Source organism: Ciconia boyciana, chromosome 7, assembly GCF_034638445.1.
Source record: "Ciconia boyciana chromosome 7, ASM3463844v1, whole genome shotgun sequence".
Classification (NCBI taxonomy): domain Eukaryota; kingdom Metazoa; phylum Chordata; class Aves; order Ciconiiformes; family Ciconiidae; genus Ciconia; species Ciconia boyciana.
In genome coordinates, this window is record NC_132940.1 from 45,311,804 (window position 1) to 45,338,798 (window position 26,995).

General features: G+C 38.9%; 1 protein-coding gene across 3 annotated transcripts in view; it reads right to left on the reverse strand.

Annotated features, from left to right (window-relative positions):
• Positions 1–26,995, reverse strand: part of SLC25A36 (solute carrier family 25 member 36) — an 83,034-nt gene that overhangs the window by 15,548 nt on the left and 40,491 nt on the right. For 2 of the 3 annotated variants that reach the window (XR_012043258.1, XR_012043260.1), the window contains exon 8: positions 999–1,135. The gene's annotated coding sequence lies outside the window, so the exon portion shown is untranslated. The remainder of the gene's footprint in view (positions 1–998; positions 1,136–26,995) is intronic. The other variant, XR_012043259.1, reaches the window with a different exon arrangement.

Below are 26,995 nucleotides of genomic sequence, written 5' to 3' on the forward strand. Positions count from 1 at the left end.
AACAGATTTTTCTTAATCAATCATTAGCTTTGTCACTTCTTGCATTGATCTAAAATAGTGCTCATTTATAAGCTTCTAGGCTGCTGAATCTATTTCCTTACTCTGGCCCTCTAGTGAGAGAGCAGAATGATTTGGCATATTTTCTTCAGCTGAATTACTAATTCATACATACACTGGGTAAAAGGTGGCTACAGGAAGAGCATACTGTCAGCAGCAATTTTCAAAGGTGCCAAAGAGGAGCTTGAACTGACCCTTAAAAAAAGGCTTGTGCTAAAGAATGGGTGGGCCAACCAGTTCCAAAGAAATACACACGTAAAAGAAAATGGTCAGTCATTTACATGACCATATTAAAGCAGGAAAGATTCTGATCTGTACAAAAGGGTCCATAAATTCTTGTACAGAAACTAAGTTGGAGAAAACAAACAATTTTCATTGTACTACAACCCTGTTCTGCCTGGCTTTGTGTTAGCCAAGATTTTGCCTTACCCAAATATCTATAATCTTTAGAAATATTCCAGGATAAGGCTTTTTCCATATAAGTGATTTATAGTATTTATATGCTAATTCAGAAAACTGAACATAAATTTGAATAATAATAAAATTAAATAGCATTTCCACTATTAAACTATTGACTGTGGGCAGCAATTCACTTTTTTCTTAGGATTCACCAGTTTTTACTTTGGAAATATTAATTTGGTAATTGAAGGACTTTTTTATGACTGCAATAAAATATATTAAGCAATATCTATTAAATCGATAATTTAAAAATCATTTAAACTCTGGTTCTACATATGTGAAAATTATTCCAAGAAGTAGATTTAGCATTTTGCTTTGCATTCAGTTTGTATAAGCAATGTCACAAAGTACTCGGAGAGTCAAGTAAAGTCAGGTTTCAGTCCTCTATGGAGATTCACTGATTTAAGCCCCAGTACACTTCAGGAATCACAGAACCTCATGGGGAAATTGAAGTATGACTATATATATAAGGAGATACTTGCACAGCAGTGATACAAACAGTCCGAGTTCCAGCACCTTGGCTGAATGAAGCACTTCAAGAATTTACACACTTCTGGTCGGGTTCACCACTGTTCCTTCCTTGGTTCTCCCAATGAGCCCTCTCAGGCCTTAGAGCAACCTGAGAAATAAAGGGAATATCTGTTGAATGCAACCCACCCCCATGAACTCATCCTCATTTTATCAGGCAAAACTGTGCTAATAATGCCAACAGAAACACTCCTGATAACTTTAATAAGGTCAGCATCTCACCCCAACATATACTTGCTTTAACAGCTGTCTGGTGGCAAATTATTTTTTGATATTTCTAGAATTTCTCCTGCTGTTTCTCTTCCAGAACTACTATGCAGTGTTCTGTACCGTTCACTTTACCTGCCTTGTTCCTGCCTTTTGTCAGATAAATGCTCTGGTTTTGCAGTACAGGAGGAGTCTGGAGCTTCAAAGTCTCCTAATCTTTAAAGAACAATTCATTCTGGACACCCTTCTCCTGTAAGTGACTAAACAGCTTTAGGGTTCAAACATGTATATATTCAGATGTCAGTTTACCAGAGTGTTTCCCAATATTTACTATTTTGCAAATATTTCTGTCAGTAGCATCGCTCTTGTTCAGCAAGGCAGTTAAACACACATTTAATCTTAAACACAGCATACCCAGGTAGTGTTGAGTCTGTGTCTCAAACCTTTATAAGAGGCAAATACAAAAACAGCAACAGGAAAAAAAAGACTGAACAGCTTACACATAACTGTCAGCTGAGATGTTTGTCCAGCTCTACTAGATTTCTGTTTTGATGGAGGTCAGAGACTCAGGAGCTTGTCCTACAGACTTTGAGCAGACGGTTGCAGTCAGCAGCCCAGCACAGCCACTGCCATATAGTGTTCTTCGTACACTCCTGGCGTAGTCTAACAGGAGCTGGTGGAAGGCCAGGACTTATGTAAAGTTGATAAGGGGATTCAGACTGGAACGCGGAATGTCTAATCAAGAATTACTGTCCTTGGGAGTAAAGCACATCCTGGAGAAATACGTAAGCTAATTAAGATGTTTTGGGATCCATCTGAAACAACTAGTAGAAGTGTGATAAGAAGCACTGTCACATGAACTATCCTCATTATAATACTAAAAAAGTCACACCCCTTGAGCTGGAGACCCCGGCCCAAGCAGAGATCCCTCACCTTTGAGCATGCACAGAATATTAAAGTAGCACTGTAGCTTTAAGTTGAAATGAGAGATGTAGACCAATAGAAAACTGCTTTGTGTAATTACTTATGCATATGCATAACTAGACTATATAAATACTTTACCTGCATGACTCAACTTTGTGCTAGCTTTGTGGAGCTACCATCTAGCACCCATCTCTGCGCAGACATGAAAAAATACCTCTGCCCTGTGTGCATATTGGCATCTTGCACACCGGGTAAACGACCTCACACTTGTGGGATAACATGGGGGGCAGTTCTCATTTCATACCCCACTGGCATCTTGCTACAGTATCTGCCTGAAGACAGGACAGAACTATAACATAAAAAGAGAAAATACATTAACGCATGATTTGGGCAAGGAATCATAATGCAAATTCTTAGAGGTCAGGAAGCACAGCAAACCTAGAGAAGTGCACAACTTTCATTAAATTTATAATGCAGATAACAGTGTAGCACAGAAAAATCGGAGCTAACTTTAAACAAGGTATATAAATGGCTTTAGGTCTCTTTAAGCATTTTAAGAAGGTAAGATGCCTTGAAATTAAAGCTCGAAGCATCCACTGCAAGTTTTCCAAACCACTGTTTCCAGTTTTATCAGGTACAGAAAAAATGTTAATACATGCCAGATGAGAAACGCTAGTTAAATCAATCAAAAGACAGGTCTAAAGCAGACAAATCCATGGTGCCATTTCTCAGCTTTCAACTGAGATAGTCCATATAGTTTAGGTCTCCAAAAGGCCTGATGTTCTGTTTCCCCAAAACATCGGGTCTTGAAGTGAGTCCAAAGGATGCCACAGCTGACCCAGAATTCTCTTCATTAAGGCTTTTCTCAAAATCCCTAGTTAGCAGACTGAGACAATACCTGAGCCAGATGAGAAATCCCTCTCATCTATTAAAAAAAAGGGGTGAGGAGGGAAGCTTTATACAATGTTCTTATCTCTCTACTGCTTGTCAGAAGTGCTGCTTCATCATGAGATCTGAGGCACTATTGGACTATTGTATTGCTTGCAACAGGGTACTCATTATCATCACTTTTGGGAGTCTTGGAGCACTTAATGGCCTGCCATTCAGTCTCTACCACTTGGCTTGGACCATTTCTATACTCTGACTGTAAGAAATTGTCACACACTGTCATGCCAGCACATGGATCCAATTTCCACTTCAGGGAAATATTTTCTATGATGTAACATGTGACCCAGAAGACAGTGTTTCCATTTTCTGGAACAGGTATCACTGAAGTTATGTTCCCTATATGGACACTGCTGAGGTGCCTTCTTCTATAACTCCATCACTCTCCTTTTTTGGCGTTACCAGCATGACTCCTGCAGCTATAATCTCATTGATTGCCCAGCTTATGCTGGCAAAGACCATCTAAACAAATAGCAGCATGGTTACCCAAATACGGTTGTTTTTTTTTTCTCCCCCCCTACAGTTTCTTTAATCTGGTGTGAGCCATCTGAAATATTGTAGAACTTTGACCAAAAAACCCCAACATTAAGGTATACATAGTAACGATGTGAAAGCCTTGTGCAGCGGGGATAAATACATAGTCCCAAGACAAGACAGCAAAAGTTGCAGGGACATAGTACCCGTGTAAGCAAGCAGAAAACCATTTAGGTAGGCTTACTATAGATATCTCAAAGAGTAACTACCATTTCAGAATAACTCCAAAATTACTATCATATTTGCAGATAAAATAAAATCACAAAGCTTATGGCTGACTTCAGGCACTTACATTTTAATAAGCGCATGGCACACTGCCATGTTCAAATGTCTCTCTAAACATGGCTTCTACATGTAAATCAAAGGTGCATGAGGGTGCTGACTAGGTATTTTGAAAATGTCATCCTTAGGGAATCCTTTACTGAATATTAACAGTTAACTGTCTTTATTGTTGTTGTAGTAGTTAACATTTTCTATACATCATTAAACAAAATTCTTCACAGAAGCCAAAGATACATGTTTTTCTGAAGAAATCAGTAAAAGAGAAACTCGGGCTATATCTGTAGTATCCACCTGATAACCAGACCAGGGATGAAGCAACAGTCTGAAGTATTTCCTGACTGCAAGTTTTGAGCAATCACTAGAAATCTCTGGTTTGGCTAACTACGTATCCTGGCATTATCTAAACACAAGCCTGTCCCAGGAGAGGCTCAGTGCCATCTTAGCAGACCTCAGCAGCAACATGATGCCACTGGAAGACATCACAAGTTATGTGATGGACTTCCACGGGCAGGCACAGCTGTGATTTGCCCAATCCACTCACACAGGCAATAAATGGAAAGGATAACACACACTTCTAATATCTAGTTAGAAGTGCCACACCTAAGCTGTAATATATATCTATGCATCAGCACCTGTCTAAACCATATGGATGTGAGGCAAGTTGGCATAGGCATACTCAGGCTTATCATCAAAAGGCTGTTCAGTTGTGAGCAGTGTATCAAGCAGCTGCCCAACTGTCCAAATTGGAGTGTATATAAAACCTGCAGTTTTAATGACTACCAAAAGTCTTGACACAGTTATTTCCCTATTCCTTTCCTCCCTTCACTATTTACTCTAAAACATTTAGGAAAGAAATTAAGGAATTAAGTATTATAGATTATATATTTACTAAATACGCATAATTTAAAATGAAAGTGTAAACGTGAAAACAGCTGACTTCAACTAGACTTATGCATGCTTCCTCTGAGGCAACTTGTAGGGGTTACTCAGATACTTGTATCATATAGTTTGGCTCTGTTCATAGATCTCACTTCTCTGGAGATGGGGGACACAAAATTTGATGATCAAATGCATTGAAAGTACCATTTAAAAAAAACTGGGCAGTGCTCTGAGGGTATCATAAAAGAAAGCTCCTAGAGCAAAGTAGCTATTGCTGCAGCTTTCAGAACAAGAATTTGCTGCTTCTGTTTTTTGGATTCTCAGAGGACAGTACACTGCTTTAGTTCTTGAATGTCAACAAAAGAAAAACCAAAATTATTATATAAAAGCCTGCAGAATGGATACACATGATCATTAAAGTGTTTAGTTTTTCAAAGTGGGGCTTTTTAAAGATGCCAATTTAAGAAACTAAACTCTGCAACCTGTTATTGCACAGAGCACTGAAATGGAACAGGGAGGAACTGAAGCACGAACAGGGAGGCTGCTGAAGGTGACCTTAAGGAAAACTGGAAAGGACTGAATCACTAAGAAGGGAACCTCATTATCAGTGCATTTCTTCATGCTGTATCAGGCACATTTTCACACTACTGAACAAGTCCACCACAGGAAAATTATGGTAGAGAAACACACAATTACTTGGTAAATAACCACATTTTCTAAGTAATCACATGCCAGTAGCAATACCATGAACATAGCTGGCTCCTTCCAGCCTGTTGCAGGCAACTGACCTATTTATTTCTTAAAGGGGAATAGGAGAGGCAAACACTTCAGTTTGATGCAGAGGCAAAGTCACTTTCTAAGATGAGGGAAAAAGCAACAGGGACATTGTGTAACAACATTATTTTTTATGTTTGCTCTGCTTTTCTATGATCTCAGCTGACAGCACGAGTAGTCTGACAGCATTTGAACAAAGCAGAATTCCAGAAAATGAAATGCAGAAATTGAGGTGCATCAGACTAGCCAGTCTATGGATGTTACACTGGGTGACAAAGCAGTGCTCTCAGATATATCTACAATAGTGCACATCCAAGCCTAGATTTCATCTCCAAATTTATTCCATCACTGACACTGGAACTTTCAAAGGAGCAAGCACTTCTCTTATCATATGCTTTCAGTTCTTCTCTTCTGGGGATTCTCATGTGCAACTGGGATACTTTACAGAGCTGTAAAAGTATAAAGATGTCTTCAAGTTGAAAAGTAATATGTTACACCATTTTAAATTTCCCTTTATATCAAAAAAAGGAATAATGTTAGTTAGCATTAATAACTCCTCCATTAAGAACACGTTTCATTAGTGAGACTGGATCTCTCATCATTTGCTGTATTTTAAAAAACATTTAAGGACGAAGTGGGAAGACAGTTACAAAAGTCACAGCAGATTGAGTTCTTCAGGAGACAGGCTTTCTATTTATTCCTTCAGTGACCAACTAAATGGGACCTCAATCATTGCCATGGTACAAATTATAATACCCACTGCAGAAAGACAAAATAGTACTTATTCCCTGGTTTGAGTCCTAGCTTACTATATATTGTTAAAAATGTCTCTTTCACTGTGGAAATCTTAATATTTACTTTTTTCCCTTATTATCTCTATACAAAAGTAGAGAGCTGAGCCCACATCTAGTATGGCTGGTATATATAAACTTACTGACCATGATTTGTAGATGGCCAGAATATTTTTTAGCATAAATCCAGTGAGGTTGAGAACTTATGCATAAATTGCATGGGGAATCAGAAAACAGAAATCAGAATCCCTCTTATGACAACAATAACCATGATGAACTTGTTCTTACCACACTATTTGCATGTTCATTATATGCTACTGATCTCTATTCATATGTACCTTTCTGTGGTGTGAAAGGACTAACAGGACATGTATACTGAAAATTTGCCTAATGCTTTGATGAATCCAGCTGGAAACCGTAATAGCTATTAAGTCACCTATAATGTGCTATCATTGAGGAAATCAGAGTGAAAATTTATCTCTTCCTCATGCAGTTGAGAAGGGGATTCTTGGAGATAAACTAGTTTATGTTCAACCAGTCCCAAGAGAACTACAGGTATGTATTTCTGTAAGGATTGCTGTGGTACTGTTTCTATACAGTGTGATTTTCTTAATAGCAAGTCTGATTCTGGAATATTCTTCAAATGCATAAAAACATGCAAACAAATGTGTCTGAACTCCTCCTCTCAAATGATAGCATAGCTGCCTTTCAGACAGTAAGGCAGGCCATTTTTGATGGAACATTAGCTCATCTGTGAGTCTTAGGGAAAGAGGTGCAAACGTGCTAAATTTCCAGTCCAAGACTGATACATGACACTATACACTCAGCCATTCACAGGCATCAGGTTTCCTCTTTTCTCCTTGAAAACATATGCAGGGCTGCTGTTTCCAGATTAGCACTGCTATTTTGTTTCCATGACTTTGCAAAAGCTTCTCTTTTTCAACTGTGGGAACCAAAGCAAAGAGCTGTACTTGTCATTTGTTTGCAGATTTTTGCGTAACAAGTGCTTTCTGCATTATTTCAGCTGTTACTCAAGATTAATCATTGTTAAACCAGATGAACATTTAGGGAAGTTTCCCCCAGTCTAATGTAATGAAGATGGGCAGGGGGTGGGATGACAAAAAAAAGAAGCAACTCCTTGATACTCACTGCTTTTTCCGACTAAATGCTCAAAAAGCAGTTAAGGAATCAAGTTAAAGCCAATAAACTACAAACTTCAAAAACAAAGTTTCTTCTGGTGAAAGACATTTGTTGTTATCATACCAACGGCACCATCTTACTTACGCATGCACTTACTGTAACATTCAGCTCCATGGGATAGCTACTGGAATAGTAAGTCTTATAGCCCTAAGTAACCTATAGACACATCTACACATCCAGTGTTATCCAGTTGCAATTCACAGTGATGCAAGTTTTCTTTGTGAGCAGCAGAGCTAATTAAGTTTCTTTTCATATACATTCATCTCCCATGACTGATAAAGAGCTTTAACTGAAGCAAGCTTTGGCTGAGATCTCACTCCTTGGTGGCTTCTCTGGTGCCTAGTAATGTGCAAACTCAAGCTGTGGTGTTGCCCTCTAAGGGCACTTCACTGAGATTCTTCGCCCAAACACCATCTATTTTGAAGAAACTTGTTTGACCATAAGTTTTACTGTTGCCTCAGACAAATTTGACTCAAGTTAGCCAACAAGGAAAGAAACAGATTGGTAGAGGTAATTTGAGAGACACAGGACAGACACTGTCAAGGATAATGGGAATTCACTCATCTTTTTTCTTTTAGAAGCCAGGCTAAAACCAGCGGAAAGCAGAACAATTCCTCTAGCATAATGGACAACAATGTCGAATATGCACTATTTCATTTTCTCTTGATTTGCTCTCAGCAAAATACTGTCAGCTTGACTGCATCAGTCAGTTCTACAACAAAATGAGCACCAACATCCAGACATTAGTCAATGGCTCTATACAACAAAGTCCCATGCTTTCCAAGATACCACTTGTAACATTGATTACTATTAACACACACTCTTTTCCAATTATTTGTCAGATTAAAAGGTTGTCTGCCCCTGTTTAGACAATATTGGTGGCTTTATCATCACTTCCCTGACATAACTGTTATTCAGGCCCATGAAATGTACATTTATACAGTTTACTATTTGTGTTGCTGAAACCAGTGCCTCTGTACATACCTAAATATAAGGATACTGCTTGATGATAAATGCTCTTTTTTTAATCCAGCTGCTCAAGTGAGCCTTATGCTTTGATTGCACAGACACTTCCCTCTTTACCAGCGAATAAGGAAGACTTACAGAGGGGTACCTGGAACAAGAGTGTCCCAGGAGGGATGTCTCTGGCTATCTAACATATCAGCTGGCAAGTTCTGAAGGAAAGAAAATGAAACCCTTTAAGGGTTTGATTTTTCTCCCTTCTGAGGTCACAACATACTTGCCGTTTGTCAGCTGCAATGAAAAAAAAAAGGACAAGTAAAAACATCCGATGGAGGGAGCATACAGTTCATGCACTACAAAGAAGTACTGCTGTATCACTCACCACTTACCTTGTAAGCTGGGCCTAGTAACAAAGTGGCCAGTTTGAGTTCTTTAATATGCAGTTTAATGCTTAAACTCAATGCTATTCATCAACCCATGGAGACCAGATATCCCATCCTAGTCTGCAAAGATCATATGAAATAAAGCAAAATCTTAATCCTCACAGACACTTCTGCCTTAAATTCCTAACCCTTACTCAAACCTAATGCCAGCCACTGATAAAGCTATGTCACCAGTACTGAAGGAAAACAAGGACAGGAACCCCTCTGACTCCAGCTGTTGCTCTTAATCTCTGAGCCAAATAGAACTGAGCAAAAAGTAGCAAAAGTTTTCAGTCCTTTTCTGAAACTAACTTTCAATCAACCTTAGTTGGAAATAAAAGCATGTTGCCACTCCTTTCAAAGACAAACAGTGCTGGAGACCAGCCCTCATCCTGGGTCTCCAAGCCCATCTAAGACTGGGCTAATTGTTCCTTCACTTCTAAAAGCCAAACCCTAACCCAAACCCTACCCATCCACATTCCCAGATGACTGACATCTATAGTGAAACTATGATGTAAGGCATAGGCTTAATACCCTGGCTTATTCTATACTAGAGGAAGGCAAGAAATTCAACTTCAACCTAGGAGATTCTACCCTTTTTTTCCTAAAACCTAACCCTTACAGTAGCCCTATCAACTACCCAGACAACCACTATCTCCCTGAAATTCAATGTAGACCTGGCACCATCCCCTAAATTTAGGTAAGAGCATAATCCAGTAGAACTGAAGTTCTTAAAAATGCTTTTGCAGAAAAAAAAACCCCAGCCCTGACCAAACTCCAGACCTAAATCAAAGTGTAAGGTAGGACCTACCATGACATCATCTACTCATCCTAGCACAGAACTCTGTGCACAATCTAGCCAGAATCCTGTGCCATGTATCTCTATGCTGTGAAACTGCAACCACAACAACAAAAAGCCAGCTAACACCAGAGGTAAAGTTAAGTGTAAGTTATGGGTGCATGCTGGTACAAACAAGTTAAGTCTTTGAGACACAGAGAATACAACACAGGCTACAGATTTTCAGTTCTTTTCTGAAAGCCCATTCTAAGCTCCAGCTTTAAATCTAAGCAAAGACATTATCCAGGATACATGTTCATGAAAGAATGCACACAGAAATGAAACATTCTGACATTTTCCCCTGCAAAAATGCTCTGTGTGATGCACTGTCATTCCAAAGATAAACTCCCATTCAGTTCAGGAGTTTAATCTGTACAAATGTATTTTTCTTGGCTAAGACAATGCACAAGCTTTGTAAGTGGTAATGCATGTAGGTAATTCTAAAGAGTAAGATAGCTACAGTTAATTTAACATAAACTTGAAAATGGTGTCAAACTTCTCAATCACTAGAAATCCAGAGAATTAAAAAAATATATTATGTTAATTAGATAACATATGCCCTTAGTTTTAGCATAATCCTCTTTCATCACCATCCACTGCAGTACTGTCAAACAGAACAGTTTTGAAGTAGCACCATCTGTGTTATCAGCAGGGAAAAAGCCATTTGCAAGTTTTCACAGCCCCTTAATGGACCCACTCTGCTCTTGACCTTGACACTTTAGTATATGCCACCATCCTAAACTTGGCTCATATCAGTTTTGGATTATGCTTCAAATGCATTCAGTTAACTAAAATTTCAAGTGTGTTATCTTTCAATTTTAAGTGATTGTGCTTCAGCACAAGATATATCAGATCTTCTGTAAAAATCTTTGCTTGGCACAAGCAAACAAATCCCAGAAGACAAGGCTGCCTGAAGAAAGGACTAATTAAGAAACCAGAGAACGAACTGTCCACATAGCTCTCTTTTGAAGGAGCACTGCTTCCTTACAAACCTTTGCATAACAGAACTAAGCTATACTGTATACCTTCACAAGACTGAACACCTATACACATGTTAAAAGGGCTACAATGAAAAGATCTGTACCTGCACTAACTTGTTATGTTACCATAACAATTTCAGCAGAGGTTCCCATTTTGTAATCAGAAGCCACTTGGTGCCTAGAGCGAACAGACAGTCCATGACACTGAATCTCTTGGTAGTATCTACCTGTTAGTATATATCAAGGGAGAGCTGAAGACCAGGCTAAACAGTCTTCCATGTAAGCAACTGCAGTGGAGCAGATTCACTGGGAGGTCCCAACAGGACAATTCTTACAATGCAAGCCATGCTATTAAACAACTTGAAACTGCCTGCACTAGCGCAATCTGAGGCTGTCATGCTAACTTGTTATAAATGACAGGGACAGCAGATAAATTTACCTTTAAGTACAGCATGCATTATTATGTTACCTGGAGGCAGACTCCATATCTGGCAAATACTACAGCACAGATTTTAAATAAAAAGTGTTAAGGGTACAAAGGGGTTTGGTGCAAAGCCTACAGCTATTTCTGCCTTATGTTGTCTTCCAAGGCTGCACCAGGGAGACACTTGGCAAAACAAAGCCAAGAAAACAGAAGAGACAAGTCTAATGTATTGCTTATAGAGCACTTTGTGAACTAACAGGAAAATGCCCTCCCTCCCCAAGCGTTAGTTTTATTTACCTGATAACATACCTATTAATATCCTGTCCCTGACTTAGCTTCTACTGTCCTTTGGATTTTTTTAAGACCATAATCAATACTTTGTTGGCTGCATTTTACAATAAAACATGCAGTTTACAAAATAAAATTATTGTATTTATCTCTGCAGTGATTTCTGAACTTTTTTAAAGCATGTTTTATTTTCTGGATTTTCAAACTGGCTTCTTCTATACAGATGGCATTTACAAAGAAAAATTAAGAGTAGCAAACTCCACAAGCTTATATCTGAGCTATGACAAACAAGAATTGAATTGATAGAGTAACTCAATATTTTCACCCACTTACTTGGTTCTCAACTGAAAGAAAAGATTTCCAAGTGCCACAAGTGTCTGAGCCTGACCTGGAAGATTGCTTTGTGCTGTGCACATGCAAATTTTATGTTAGTTGTCTTTAACGGTGTGAATTTTTGCCCTTAAGAATTAGCATCCATGGAAACAATCTAGGGATAGTGCTGGCTTTGCAGTTGGGAGGCAGGCAAACAGATGGGACACAGTTATGTAGTAAAAAGAATGGAAGATGAGATTGTCATTCTTCATTACAAATTTAGATGTTTCTGTCAGTTTAAAATCACAACTCGGTATGGAGAGTGTGTTCACAACAGCTTATCAGGGATACAGTTACGTGAGTACTACTCACACCGATAGGAAATGCCTTGTTATATTTGTAGCTACTTTTGAACAGTTACTGACCCAGATGATGGATTCTAGCACAAAGACAGCATCCCTGAGCCATATGGTGGTACTGTTCACAATATTATTTAATTAGTCACCATCCAGGAAGGAGCACCAGCTCAGGGAAACAGATGCTACAAGCTGGAACAGTAGTGAGAAAATGCCAGGCACTGTGTAGGTCACCAGAAGTGACACCATCTCATAGGCACATTTCTGTAACTTTATCTTGGCTTCTTGATTGTCTTTACTCTTATTTCTTCCTAGAACAAATACAGTATCTGAGCTGCAGTATGAGAACCTTGGGACAGCAAATATAACAGCTCTGACTCAAGAATTATTTTACTGCAGCTCCTCTAAAAATTATTTTTAGTCTTTCTTAAGCCTGAGGAGTGGTTAAATGGGCACTTACTGCATGGTGCACAGACTGTATAATATCCACTGTACAGAGACTTTTTGATCCATTCACCAGCTTGTTAGATATTGACATGACCACTGTAATGGAAAGGCTGTCATGGAGATGCAGAGGAAGAAGATGGCAGTTAAACTCTGACAAGTGACATGAAAGGACCCAAAGAGAATTTGTCTCATCTTTTGCATATACTAGACTGCTGTCCTCTCTTCTCAGGTTATGCTTTCAGTGTTTTTAGGGAGTACATCTACACATCCATGCTGATACAAGTGTAGGTGAGGATGCAGTTGTTTTACTGAGCCAAATTTCCCAAGTGCTTAGCCCTAGAAGTCACCTCAACTTCCACAAGCTTCATTAAGATCAGAACTTGCACAGAACCTCATGATGCTAGGAACCCAAGTAGAAGCTAATCTATATGCAGGCACTGATCAATCCCTCCCAACCAGATGCCTGCAGGACCATGGTTAAAAGATGGCAACTATGCACATGGAAGCTTAGCTATCTCTGAAGGCACCTAAACATTTTTACCACTTTGAGTATTTTCTATTGTTTTTCTCTATTAAAAAGCCTGTGTAGTTCCAGCTGAGAAGATGGCTCAGGATAGAGAGACGTGAGAACAAGACATCAAGACCCCAAGTCTGTGCCATGCTGCCAGGAGGCTTTTATAATGATTTAGGACTGTACTCCAGCTACTCAACACGAGTTCCTCTCCTGGGTGCTGTGATTGCTTTTGTAATGCTCATAAAGAAACAGAATTCCACAGGCTTGGGCAAAGGCCATCTGAATCACCATCATGACACCATAGTTTTGAGGCCTGAGTAAGGCCAAGGACTCTTAGGAACATGATTTACAAATTCTACATAGTTTGAGATCAAACATATGTAAATAAGTTTTTCAGAAGCATAAAACAGGGGTAAATCCAGAACCCAGTGAAATCAACCAAAAACCACCTACTCTTGCCTTCATTAGCACTAGGATTTAGCTCATAATCTGATATTCCCTACCATGCTTTAGACTGCTTCTGGGTCACTACAATGTGTGAAGTCAGCTGAGACCTGAAGGCATTTGTCTACAGAAATTCAGCATTAAGTAGTCTCTTTTCTCCCCCATCCCTAATGAAATTCTAGCATTTAGAGGACTGTCTCACACATCCATTTGCTGAAATATATGTTAAATCCAAACTTCTAATACAGCTTTGCCAGCTTCTGTTTTCAAATTCTTTAACCACCACTACCACCAAACCTCCCAACTCTCCCTCTCTTAGTTCCATTTTCCAGGATGACTTTAAAGACAGTTATTTCCATAGCCTGTTTTCTGCTTCATTAAGTTTAGCCAATAAGAATGCAGCTATGAGAGATTTGAGATATCTTGGGGTACAATAGTTTAATGCCTCAATTACTTCCCTGACTGGCCAGTTCCATGCACTGAGATTGTCAGGATCACTATGGAGATACAGCAAAAGCTCTGCCAAAAATCTGACAGGTTGATTATTTACACATTTTTAGAAACACACTGTCATGAGGTCTCAGTTTGAAGATCTCAAACCTTGACTCTAAGCCCAAAGGGACCTCCTGCTGGCTTTACTTCTCCACAAAACAAATACAAATGCTTCATATTCATGGAAACAGCTCTATTTCAATAAACTCAGGTTTGCTTTAGCCAAATTGTGGTATTACTTTCAAATGGTAATTGCAAGCTGTCTCTGCACTAAGCATATGTAAGAGATCACTACCTGTTTTGATGAAAACTGAAATTTCTCCTATCTTCCCTCGGGTGATCTGCCCTTGTTTACAACCATTGCACTGTTGTGCCCTGTTGCCACTTAAATACTGCATGAGAAGCCTGTAAACACATATGCTTTAGAGATGTATTCTCACCTGTGATGTCCAGAGCGCCTGTAAGCTTAAGAGAGGGGCTAGTTAGTATCTGGATGCAAGACTCATAGGACAAATCCAGTGTGCAGTGATAATTAAAGCTGAGAATCTGGTCAGCAAGGGTTTCTTGAATTCTTGCACAGAACAGCTTGGCTGGCAAGCTTCACCACACTGCCTCGTGAGGTACCTGTTGGTCACGGATCCCATCAAGATCAACATAACAAGTGATTGCATGGAAATACATACCATCAGGAAACCAAGTGTCTAATGGTATTTAATCCGACAAGTATTCTGTCCATTCTGAAGGAAGCACAATTTAGCACTGTAACAGAAGGACAGCACTATTTACTAAATCAAAATACTAACATCCTGGGTCTTCCTTCTCAGGCTCTGAACCAGACAGAAATATGCTTTGTTTGCAAGAGCTGATGAAATCATAGCTCCAGATGGGATAGCTACAAGCTGCTATATCCGAGAAATAAACTTCTACTAAAAAAAAATGCTTATTTTCAGATATTGCAACAAGGAGACGTAAATTCACACAAAATATTTACGTTATGATCAAACTGAAGAATTACCCAGGGGATCCTACCTTCACTCACATCAACAGCAAGTTTCTTGCTGACTTAAATGGACAGAATGCCAATCTTTATTTAGTAACGGTATACAGAAAATCGCACCGAGCTTGTGGGGGGTGGTATTGTGGGGTGCTCTGTGTTAGGTTTTTAAACTACCTGCTTTACCTTGGTATCTGAACACCTTTGAACTGCACCTGAATTCCAGTGTGTTTGTCCTCTTGACACTTGAGTTAAGAAAAGCCTTTTTACAGATGATGGTCAAAGATAAAGCAACTTGCCAGCAATCTTACAGGACCTGTAATGGTTTACAACAGCAGTGAACTGAAGGCAAATCTCTCAAATCTTTGGCAAGCAACCTAATAACCATCTTATTTTGTATCATTATATTCAAAGCCTTGCAGAGACACGAGACATTCATTTTGATTTTTGGAATCTCATATCTTAAAAAAATTTTTTAAATATATTTTGTTTGAAAAGTGTGATAAAACCTGACTAAGATGTATTTACTTCTAGATTCAGCAGCAAAGAGATGATATGCCATTTTTCCAAATTTGCTGATGAAGAGAGGGAACAGACATTTAGTTTCACAAAAGAAAATTTAGTGCAAGTCAAAAAACTCAAGCAGAAAAATAATTTATCAGCTTATCCTCCTAATGAGAAAAGAAAAAGATGGGAGCACACATTTTGGCAGCGTAACAACATTAGCTAGAGAACATTAAATAATTAGTTGGCAGTGGCGAGCCTTTGATTCAACTTCTTTGCTATGAATGAGTTTTGCATTGCAAAGCAGGCTTGTAAAATTTAACAGTGTTTTCACACCATAAATTTTTTAATATTAGGTATCTCAAAATTAGCTGGGCCCACTGGACTTTAATGCTGTTGCACACTGGCAAAATAAAAGGGGAGATTTTCAAAGACACAAATGGAAGTTAAACATCCAGCTCCTGACTTTCAGGATGACTTTTTCAATGGGAACCAAGTATTTAACTACTATTTATGTAGGAGAAAGAAAATGTAACATGTACAGTAAAGCACAGCTAAAAGATAGCCTCCTGCAGGTGTGGTAGCTCTTGCTGTACACCTCAGGAGGTGGTCAGACTGTTCTGTCTGGACCACTGAAACACATTATTACTCCAAATCCCTTCTCAGCTGCTTGCCCCATCCCTTGCTTTTGCTGCAGCATGACACCACATATAATCATATGCTAATGTTTTCCTGACAAAATGGTGGCTAAAAAACCCACTATACTAAAAATATAGTTCAGATTATTCTGAATTATTTGTGTTAGAAAGCAGCTTCATCTAGAAGCACATGCTAGCACACCTAAGAGGAAAATTGCTTCCAACAGGGAATGGTAAAAAGCAGATGGACCATGCTGGAAAATAATCTCTTCACACTAGCCCAGGAAGAGGCACACTCAAATGCAGCTTTATTTCTGCACAGCTGCTTCCAGGCCAGAGCAATGGTCAGCTCCAAGAACATCTCTTTCCAGGCAGTCAGAGCTGTGTGCAGAATGGTGAAACACAGCCTCCAAGTCTGAAAACTAGAGAGCTGGAGAACTTGAGACGCTTGTGCAAGCAAAAGAAATCCCTGTTCCCTTCAATCTATAGTTCATGGCCCTTCATCACTGTGAAGGACAAAACCCCTATGACAAAACAATATTCAAAGCTGAATTCACAGCTCTCCTTCAGTATGCTTCATGAAACAAAATTTATGCTTTTTTGTACTTGTTATCTGGGTCTACTTATATTTTCATTTCAGAACCATTTGATTTTTGTGTGGTGATTTTAAAAAAGCCTGCTTTTCATTTTACATTGCGGTGACAGTTCTTTACATTTTGGCACAAGAAACCAAAAATCTGTCCAAAAGTTTAAAAAAATTAAAAAATTATTAAAAATACTATTAAAAAAATCCTTACAAGTAATACAGGTGATCAGATGGCTTCACTGAGATCTAGGAAGAAAGCCAGCCTTCCAACTAAGATTTGGAAGCAAGGCTATAAGTGGTCTAGATACTGATAAATTCAGCTGTTCCCCCTATCCCTGGAAGTCCATCCCATGAAGCTGCCAAGTTGTCCTATCTCAAGACCAGGCATGATGTCTTTCAAATATTTCTGATTGCTTCTCACTCTCAAATACCTCAACCACATACCAATTCATCTTCCTGCATAGCACATGGTCTTAAAACAGTATCTGACCCAGAGAAACATAACGGGGAAGTGTGCTGAGAGACAATGCCATGTATTGCTTGAGACAAAAGTCAGCCCTGTTCTGCAATGTACTACTATGAGAAAACAAAGATTACGATACATTTCTATTGTACTCACTTATTACAGACCCTGAAGCAATTCTTGGTTATATCAAAATATCCCTCGTCACAGAATAGGGGCAAAAATGCAGAAGTTTTTCATCTGCAAAATCTCAACTGAATTATAAAAGAGGAAAATCCTTACTGAAAGCAGTTCAGCACTAGAATCACAGAACTTATCATTTATTTGTTTTTTGTACTCTTTCAGTGATAAACTAACTTTATATCATAAACAAAAATAAACTCAAAGCATGAGTATGGCAATTGGGTTTCACAGTGAAAGTGTTCATAAACTGTTAAACATCAGATGATTCACCTCAGTTTCATAGGATTCCCCAAATCCCAAAGGTAATCCAAACAAAATTCTAATAATAAAAAGGAAAATCAACTATGAATTGGCTCATTTAAGTCCATAATTTGACTGCTATGCATCTGTAATATTTTTCCCACTGGGTCATATTGGTTTAATGGTTTCACTTATGCAAGATAGAAGAGATGCAAGTTATTTTGAGCACATGATCTCCAAAATCTCCAAGTGATAACTGGATTTCTGCATCCTTTATGCCTATTCTACTACTACTTTGTCAAAGGCAGCATGTCCTCCCTAATAAAGTGTTAAAAACTAGCATGAAAAATAAGGGAATAAGCTGCTTATATTGAGAATGTTGAAGAGTGTCCAAAACAGTCCTAAAAAGTCAACTGTGTGATAAAAGGAGAGGAAGAGAGAGGTTCTGGCCAAGCTCAAACTTCCCAACTCAAGCCACTTGCTCAAAGTGTTCGTGGTAGAGCCCTGAGCTGCTCCCACTGAGCACCACAGCAAACCCCTTCAACACATCTTCTGTACAGTCCCCACCTGACATGGGGAGTGGCACAAGCAGCCACTGCATTTTCTATTTCTCTAAAAGGTGGAGCACATCAGCTTTCTTCTTGGCCATACTAAAGAATACCCACTGCTCAGCCCTCCCTCTCATTCATAGCATATACAAACAGGTGTGAGAGAGTGGTCCCAACCATTTTCTGTGGTGCAGCGAGGAGAAACCTCAGCAAAACATGTAGCCATTAGGAGTATCGGTGGGTAGGATGCAACCTCACTAAAGAGCTCAAGAACAGTTAACTGCAGTGCCTTCACATTTGCTTTCTTTCTCTTATCAGTGTTAGGACTTACGATTGGGCAAAAGTATCCTACGTTAGGTCACGAGATAATAGCCTGAGGGACAGAGGAAGCTGGCATAAATTAAGTTATACTTGGGCGGCTCTAATTTAAAGGCTTTTTGAGCCCAAAATGTATAATCCCTTTTGAATGTAACAAATTCTCATCTAGGTGAGTCCAGGAAACCAGTCTAAGTTTAGAAACAAAAGTATAGTGTCTACAGAAGGCCATTCTGAAATTAGTAGAAAGCTATTCCTGTCAAAGGGAAGAATAAGAGACAGCTTTTTACATAGTTCACTAAAATATCTGTCAATCTATTTCTCTCCAGCATCAAGAAAAGACAGATTGTGCATCTATTTTTTTAAAAAATAAAAATCGGTAATTTAACTCTCTATGGAAGTGCTTTCTTCCCCGCCCAAAAAGAGTCTTTTTCTATTGGCATTAACCTCAATCAATACAGTGCAGTCACCGGTTTTATGAATGACAGTTCCCAGCAGCAAATAATGGGGAACGGAAAGCTTTATCAGAAAAAATGGGAGGATAAAAGCTAGCTTTTTCAGAAACAGTGATTAAATTTGTAATAAAGACCAGCTGCCACTGAATTCTTTCATTATCAGACAGATCAGTTGAATCTACCTTACATTACACATGTATTGTTATTTATATCTGCTGCCTGTCAGTATATGGCTAATTTCTACAGAGATGGCAACATGATTTATTAGGCACGCTGATGTATGTGGCACAGCTGCACAGTCCGGAATGGAAGTGCTGACTCTCGTGACTTTTAAACAACCAAACCACTGAAGTACTTTGTAGTCTTGAAGGTCAGACAGACACTATACAATAACATTAGGACAACAGTTTTCCCCAATGTTACAGGAGCAGTTGTAAACATACAGCAATGAGCAAGGAGAGCTAAAAAAATCCTGGAGTGTTTGGCACTCACTTCAGGATAGCCTTATACTGTATTACTGAAAAAGCCAAAGATGATACTGTGCAATGGTAGGCTAGCATGAGCACCTCAGCCAGTGGTTTTCCTCAATCAAATGGGACCAACTGAGTAAGATTTACTTAGGCAAGTTAGGATAGCAGAATCAGGCCCACAGAAGGATGTAAGTAAAATTATTACAAGGTTGTATTTCAATGGTATTATAATTTCACATATAACCAAAAGGAAATTTAATGTCTATACAGTAATAGAAAAACTTCTACAACATGTGTATGTGTCACTGCTGCAAACCAGTGATTTAGACAGAAGATAAAGCAAAAACAATCCAAGACAGTCAGTCTGAACTAATTGCTGTGGATGCACAAAAGCCAAGCCAGCTGTGCTATTTGCTAACTACAAGACGCAATAGCCAACTGATTATTCAGATTGTTTGTAGAAATATGATGAACTATTTTAAAATAATAAAAGACAGCACTATTACTATGCAAATCAAAGAACAAGGCAACCTAAGTCACTTCTCCATATGTAAGATACTTCCCCATGCTACTCAAAAAGCAAAAGAAACCCAGTAAAAAGAGGGAAATCAAGGAAACTGTCTCAAATATAAACAGCATATGACAAAAGTGACTCTTTAGAAGGTTGTCTGCACTTACTGTTATCAGTTATATCAATTTATGTGGACTGTTGCTAGGACAGTAAATTAGAGCACAGTTTTAACAGAAGAAAGTCAGGTTTTAAGGCAACCTCCCAGTAGAACAAGTAACCTAATTAGTTTAAAGATGAAGCCTGGTAGATTTATGAATGGTATTATAGGCCACAAGTTCCCATAACAAGGACCTGGATTTAATCACACAAGAATCCCCTTTTGGGCCTGCATTGCTAAGCAAGTGGGGACTCATTTCTTGTTATGTACCTGTAGAGTGCCATGGCTGCTACTCAGCCCTTCCACAAAAGTCACAGAAAACAGTAATAATGTAGGTGTATACCAGGCTAACAGAGTGGCAAGCCCCTTCTGGAAAGCTGGGTGAGGATATTTCTGGACTGCACGAATTATTTACCTTTTCAATGTTCTTTTCTAAGCTTTTACTAGGTAGTCTATCACCATTCCCAGGCCACTTTTAAACCATAAAAGGCCTCCAAATCACACTCTCTCTTGGTAGTAATACTACACCTACACATTAAGGTCCCATTTCTGAAAGTTTTATACATCAGTGCCATAGGATAGTATGACAAGATATTAGATGGCTTCATCTCATAAGCGACTTACTAGAATCCACTAGGTTTACCAACTACAAAAATCCTCCTCAATATCAACCAGTAGCAAAATATCCACAATGAAACTTTAGTAAAGTGTGACAAAAAATGCAAATTCTTCTCTTCTGCACCTATATCAAGATTCCTTCTAGGGATTTTTCTCTTTCAGCTCATACATCCACTTCCAAATGTTTATCAGACATGTAAAAAAAAAGCACTAACATCTTTATACGCTGATGTATTCAAGCTCTATCCAGGCTATTCAAGCCAATGTATAATACTATACTATGTTGATACCTCAGCTCCACTGAGACCTGGGTCTTGGCTTTGCTAGAATTCCCAGTCTGAATTACACTTGCATATTGAGTAGTTGTATTAAACAACATCATCTCTTTCTAGAGTCTTAAACTTTCATCTCTGGAGAGTGGGGACATTTCAGACAGATAGCTCTGCAAATTGATTCAGCAGGAAGTAGAGTAGATAGAATTAACAAATCAAGTGAACTAAAACTTGCTGTTTAGTGCAAAATACCTACAATGCTTTTTTTTCTTAAGTAGCATGGGTCAAGCTTTTTTGATTATGTCAACCTAACTAGCAAATCAGAAACTACAAATACAGAATGAACCCTCCATCATAAAAAGCTCAATAAAAGAGTTAAAATCCAACCCTAAGAACTTGAACTTACTGATTTATATGTACATCTCTACACTCAGTCACCCTAAATAAGAAATAATGCACATAATGTTTCACATACTGAGGGAAAAGATGAGAAAGCTCAAACATACTTTCAGCTCTGTGGGACAGGAAAGATGTTATTTATGAATGTGAATTTATGTGGTACTTCTGTTCTGTAAGTGTTATAACACATTCATGATTTACTGTTTGGTGACCCTACCTGTGCTGCATATAATTTTGACTGTAAGATGATATTACCACTGTCTTTCACCTTCAAGGTGCTTTCGTAAACAGTCTTGGGCTTTTCATCCTGTTATATACCTTAGATTTGTGTTAGGAGATATTTGATGGCCTGTAAACAAGGAAATAATCAGAGTAAATTAATCTTTTAGGCATTCATGTCATTTTGTCTCCATTAATTCCATCTTACTGACTTCCTACTAACCTGGAAAAGTTTAAGTGGGGGCGCATGGAGGGGTGGAAATACTGCCTAGAGAACAATGACTGGAATTGCTTTAGCTGGTATGCAATTCCCATAAGACCATACCACTGTTTCTGCACAGAAATTCTTATGACTAGAAAAACAGTGGGAAAACCATGTTTCTGTATAAAAAGCTGCTTTTGATAGAAGGGGGATAAAATTTCATCATGAAAAGACATTTGTGCCTGAACAAATTCACCATTTTGCCCAGAGGGAGAAGTTCAGTCATTTACACCACGAATAGGAGCGTTGGCTGGCAGAAAGAGCAAACTGAACACTCGATCAAATTTTCACATTCTTCCAAAACTATCAGTTTTTGTATTAAGTTAAAATTGGTAGTTTTCTATAGCTCTGTTTTCAATACTCTCGATCACCATCAGTCCAGGGACCAGAAATCCCAAGGTCAAGAACAAGCCCCCACTTTCAGAGTCAAAAGTTCAGAATGACCTTTTAGAAAAATAGGCATCTTTTCACTAGTCCCTCTAGATCTCCTGGAGTTACACTGCTTTTTCACAATGAACCACTTTGTAACACTTCAAATTAACAGGCTAAATAACAGCTGTGTTAAATAAAATCAGATATTACAGGTAGAAACGCTTTTCTTCCCACCAAGACTCCTAAATCTTTGAAAACTAAACCAAGAGGAAGCTAAATCAAGAATGAGTTTGACTACACCATTTACCTGACTTAGTTTGCAGAAAATTGATTTGCATCTATTAGTAGTAACCTAAAATATTCTGCATTAATTGGGGCCTGCTTATAAGGTAACTGACATTCCTCTCAAAAGGTGTGCATCTGTGGCTTACACAAAGAGGTCTCGATCCATGACTAACACTCCTCAATGTTAGGATAATAATATTCATCATATTCCAAATTCCCTCAGCACAATTCAATAAGAGACTCTAGCTGATTTAGTGAGTTTTTAAATCACCTCATATCAGGGTCACCTCAGTCCTTTTTGTAGTAACTGAACAGAAAAAAAAAAAACAATAATATGGAGTTGAGCCACCAACATTCACTCCAGCAGGCCTCTTCAGTAAGGGTCTCATGGGTTGCAAAACACTTCAGTGGGTTGGATTTTATATATTTATTTGATTTGTGCTCACCTGAAAGTGTTAACTATTAGATTGACAGTTGTGTTCTTGACCTACAGTAATATCTTAATGTTTTTTTGACCAGTGGCAGTTTGGGGCTTTTCAATTTTGGGATAGCAAGTAATTATTTCTTTATAGACGCTGATACAGATGCAGCTGCACCCCTGCATGCTGCAGCAATTTCTACCTACAAAATCAAGCCATAATGTCAGGAAGAGAGTAAATGAAGGTTTGCATAAGGTAAACACACATGTAGCATTCTTACTATATCCTCCCTGCCCCTACTTGTTTCCTTCTGTTGTGTATTAGCTTTAAGCACTTCAGCACAATCTTAATACATGCTGACAGAGCGCTCTGGCAGAACAGAGTTGAACTAGGTGCTAGTGTTTTCCCACTACAATATAGTATTTTCTCTGTGTGGAGTCCCCTTCAGTTGGTGTTTTCACATACACTAATTGAAGTTTGTCACATCCTATGCCTGCAAAAGTAGTTAAGACCACAGTATAAGGAACCAGACAAAATGTAGCAGTATCAAGACCTTAAACCCTGCTTGACAGAACATTACTATTGACCAAAGCTAACAGAAGGACAAACTACTTGTATCAGGCACAGTAAAGGACTTCAGCAAAGCAGCAAACTACCTTACCAGCACTGGTTTCCTGTCCTGTGAAAGGACCGTGAATTCAAAGGGAAGTTCCTGAGGGCCCATGTGGTCAGCATACAGGCATGGACAAGATTTCACAATCCTAATGTAGACTAAAACCATCAAAATTCTGAATATTCACATATATCTGTATAGATCAAAGGAAGAGCAAATACTGAGGCCTTAACCTCCAAACCTTAGGAGACCATTGATACAGTTAGCACTATCTGTCCAGTCAAGATAAGAACTCACCTGGGAGATTGGATGAACTTTCTTTCAAAGAACCCCAAGCAAGGCAGACTTTCTGCCATGCAAAGTGGCACCACAAAGTCTCTCCTTCACTAGAGGAAATGCAAATGCATATAAACTCATTCATCTTGGAAGAGACCATCTCAACTTCCAGTGTTAAAGTGGAGTTGCTGTGCAGAAAACAAAAAGTCTTTAGAGAATGGAAGTCAAAAAGTGTCAATAAGGAGGAAAATAAACTTCATGGCCAAAGAGAAATCACTCTTTGGGAGCAAAGCCATAATTTTGTTCTTTGTTCTCCACTTTTGCCAGTGACTTGACAAAAGAGGCCAGAGCCAGCCAGCACAATACCTGTCTCTCCCTCCTTTCTTTTCAGCTGTGACGCATGCTGGAAAGAAAAGCAGGAAAGGTTCTTCTGAGCCAGGAATAGACTGTCACACGCTTTTGAAAGGCAGCAATCTTCTAGACAGAGAAGGAATTTGAATCAGGTTCTCCTCTGTCTTCCCTGAGCACTCCTACTTATTTCATTTTTGTAAAGCAAAAAACCAACCACAACCTACTCAGTAGAATGACACCAGCCATATCAGTAAGGAAAACAGCAGTCATTCCTTGCATTTTATTTCATACCTATTTCCAGACCAAGCTCGTTAAGGAACCTGAAAAAAGGAATGCTAAGTTTCAGGATCTCAGTTGAGCTTAGGGCTGAGCTGCATGTTCCTGTCCCACTGAGCCACTTGTGGATATGAGCAGAGAATAATTTCCAGATGTTTGGCAAAATAAAATGCTTGGGGATTTCTGCAGTTCATCTACCATCAAGATGAAGCAGCAATGGGGCTCTGGCAAAACACAAGTGCCTAAGTCTCACTTTATACACCCAAGTCCTTTTTAGTCTATAGCATCAAGTGTCCAGATAGGTCCTCTTCAATCCCTAAATTTTAAGATTAAGCAGAAGAGGGGTTAACTGTAGATTTTACCTGTGCTGCATCATAAGAAGGTATCTCTGTTTTTGCACAACGATACTGTTGTGGTGCTTTCTACTCATGTTGAATGATGTGCTGATAGCAACAACTTAGAGTACATAAGACTTTCCACAAAGGTGCGTGTCAGTAAAGTTTCAGCTTTGGTTACAGCACTGGGCATTTAGCCATCTGAAATCCATCAACTACAACGGCTTATGCTTTTACGTAACTATCTTCTCTCTGGTCTGTAATGCCTAGAAATATCTCAGCTTCAATGTTTATGCTACAAAGGAAGCTCTCCAGCTTCCAAGCTACTTAGGGCTGACATACTCCTTTAAGTAACAAGCTCTTTCTAAGGGTATCAGAATAGCAAGGCAAGGCTCCCCCATCTTCTGTATCTTGTTCCATCAAGTACAATGGAACCTGGGCATGCAAGTTACATAAAGCTAAGTTAACCAAACTCTTCATTCATTTTTATATAAAATGAAAGAATAAAGGATTCTTCTTAAATCAACCATTAGAAGCTGCACTTTATCATTTTGATGTAATACAGGCAACTTCAAACATGGGGAGAAGAGTGTGAGTAAAGCAGGGCCTGTTGTTGATAAGACAAGGGGTAATGGTTTTAAACTAAAAGAGCGTATATTTCGACTAGATACAAGGAAGAAATTTTTTTACAATGAAGGTGGTGAAACACTGGAACAGGTTGCCCAGAGAGGTGGTAGGTGCCCCATCCCTGGAAACATTCAAGGTCAGGTTGGACAGGCTCTGAGCAACCTGATCTAGTTAGAAATGTCCCTGCTCATTGTAGGGGGGTTGGACTATATTACCTTTAAAGGTCCCTTCCAACCCAAACTATTTTATGATTCTAAAGTTTCTCATTCGCAGTCTTCCAAGAAAAAGATGCTATATCATGAGGACTTTATGCTGTATTGTCATGTTATGTTGCAGTATCACCAAGTCGGTAACAAAATGCTGCAAGTTTGGTACATGCTAAAGCCTGAACACAATCATCCATCACAGCTCAAGAAAAACTGCAACATTAATCAGTCTGTTCAGTGATGCCTTAATCCAAACACTCCAGAGACAGCTAATACTGACATACTGCATGTGAAAAAGCTCTGGTCTACATGCTAGGGTCTACTGCATACAGCAATATTCTCATTTCAGTGCAATTTTGCTCTTTGACTTCCAAATAAACACCACACAACTTCATCCCTAAATCTGCTCAGGCATAATAAGCCATTTTGAGAACACTATTGTTAGACTATTCCCTGCTCTGGAGTGAGCTGAGAGAGAGTTCATTTTTCCTTATGCAAAGCTTCACCAATACCTCCAATTTTTCTCCTTTTGTCTTGGCCTTAATTTCATGCAAGACTGAATTACCCAGGTTCAGTATGAAAATCATTCAGCCTTCTCTTACACATAGCCCACCTCATTTTTTTCAGGGTGACTCTGCTGACATTCCACTCTTACCCTGCTTTTAGCAGAGACTACCAGGCTTCTAGCTCAGTCACAAGAATGCTGTTTAGTCTGTCAGCTCAGGATGTTTGTAGATGTCACTTATAGAAGCTTTTTTGCAATGCTGACAATGTTTTCTTGTAGAAAACCTGATGTATTTAAATAATCTTGCTTTCTCCATCCATTACCCCTTTTAACACCAGAAGTCTGCAACTCAAAGAAAAACTGTACAACCACACACAAGGAAATAAGCGCCTAGAGTAAATAGATGCAAAATCAAATCAGGAGGAGAGCTAGGCAGTTTCTTTGTTCCTTGTTAACAGCTGAAACCCACCCCCTTCTCCAACTTACTTTTATATCTGGCTTCAGCAAAGAGGGGTGACATTGAGTGCACAAACAGGCCTAGGAATTACTGCAGCTTTATTCCATCTCCCTTCAAAGTGCATTTGGACACAAGGCTGAGGAGAAATCAGATATTAAGAAAGTTCCTCTATTCATTCCTCATAACATGCAAACTAGAAAGACTGGATATAATTGAGTAACACGCATACAGTATGTAACACTGAATGCAGATTTCAGTTCAGAGCCTCATTCATCCCAGGGACTCAAATAAGCAGTTCAAAACCATAGCAACTCCCTGTTTTCTCCAGATACTCTGCCTGTATCCTTCTTTAGGAAGGGATTTACAGCACTGAATCCCA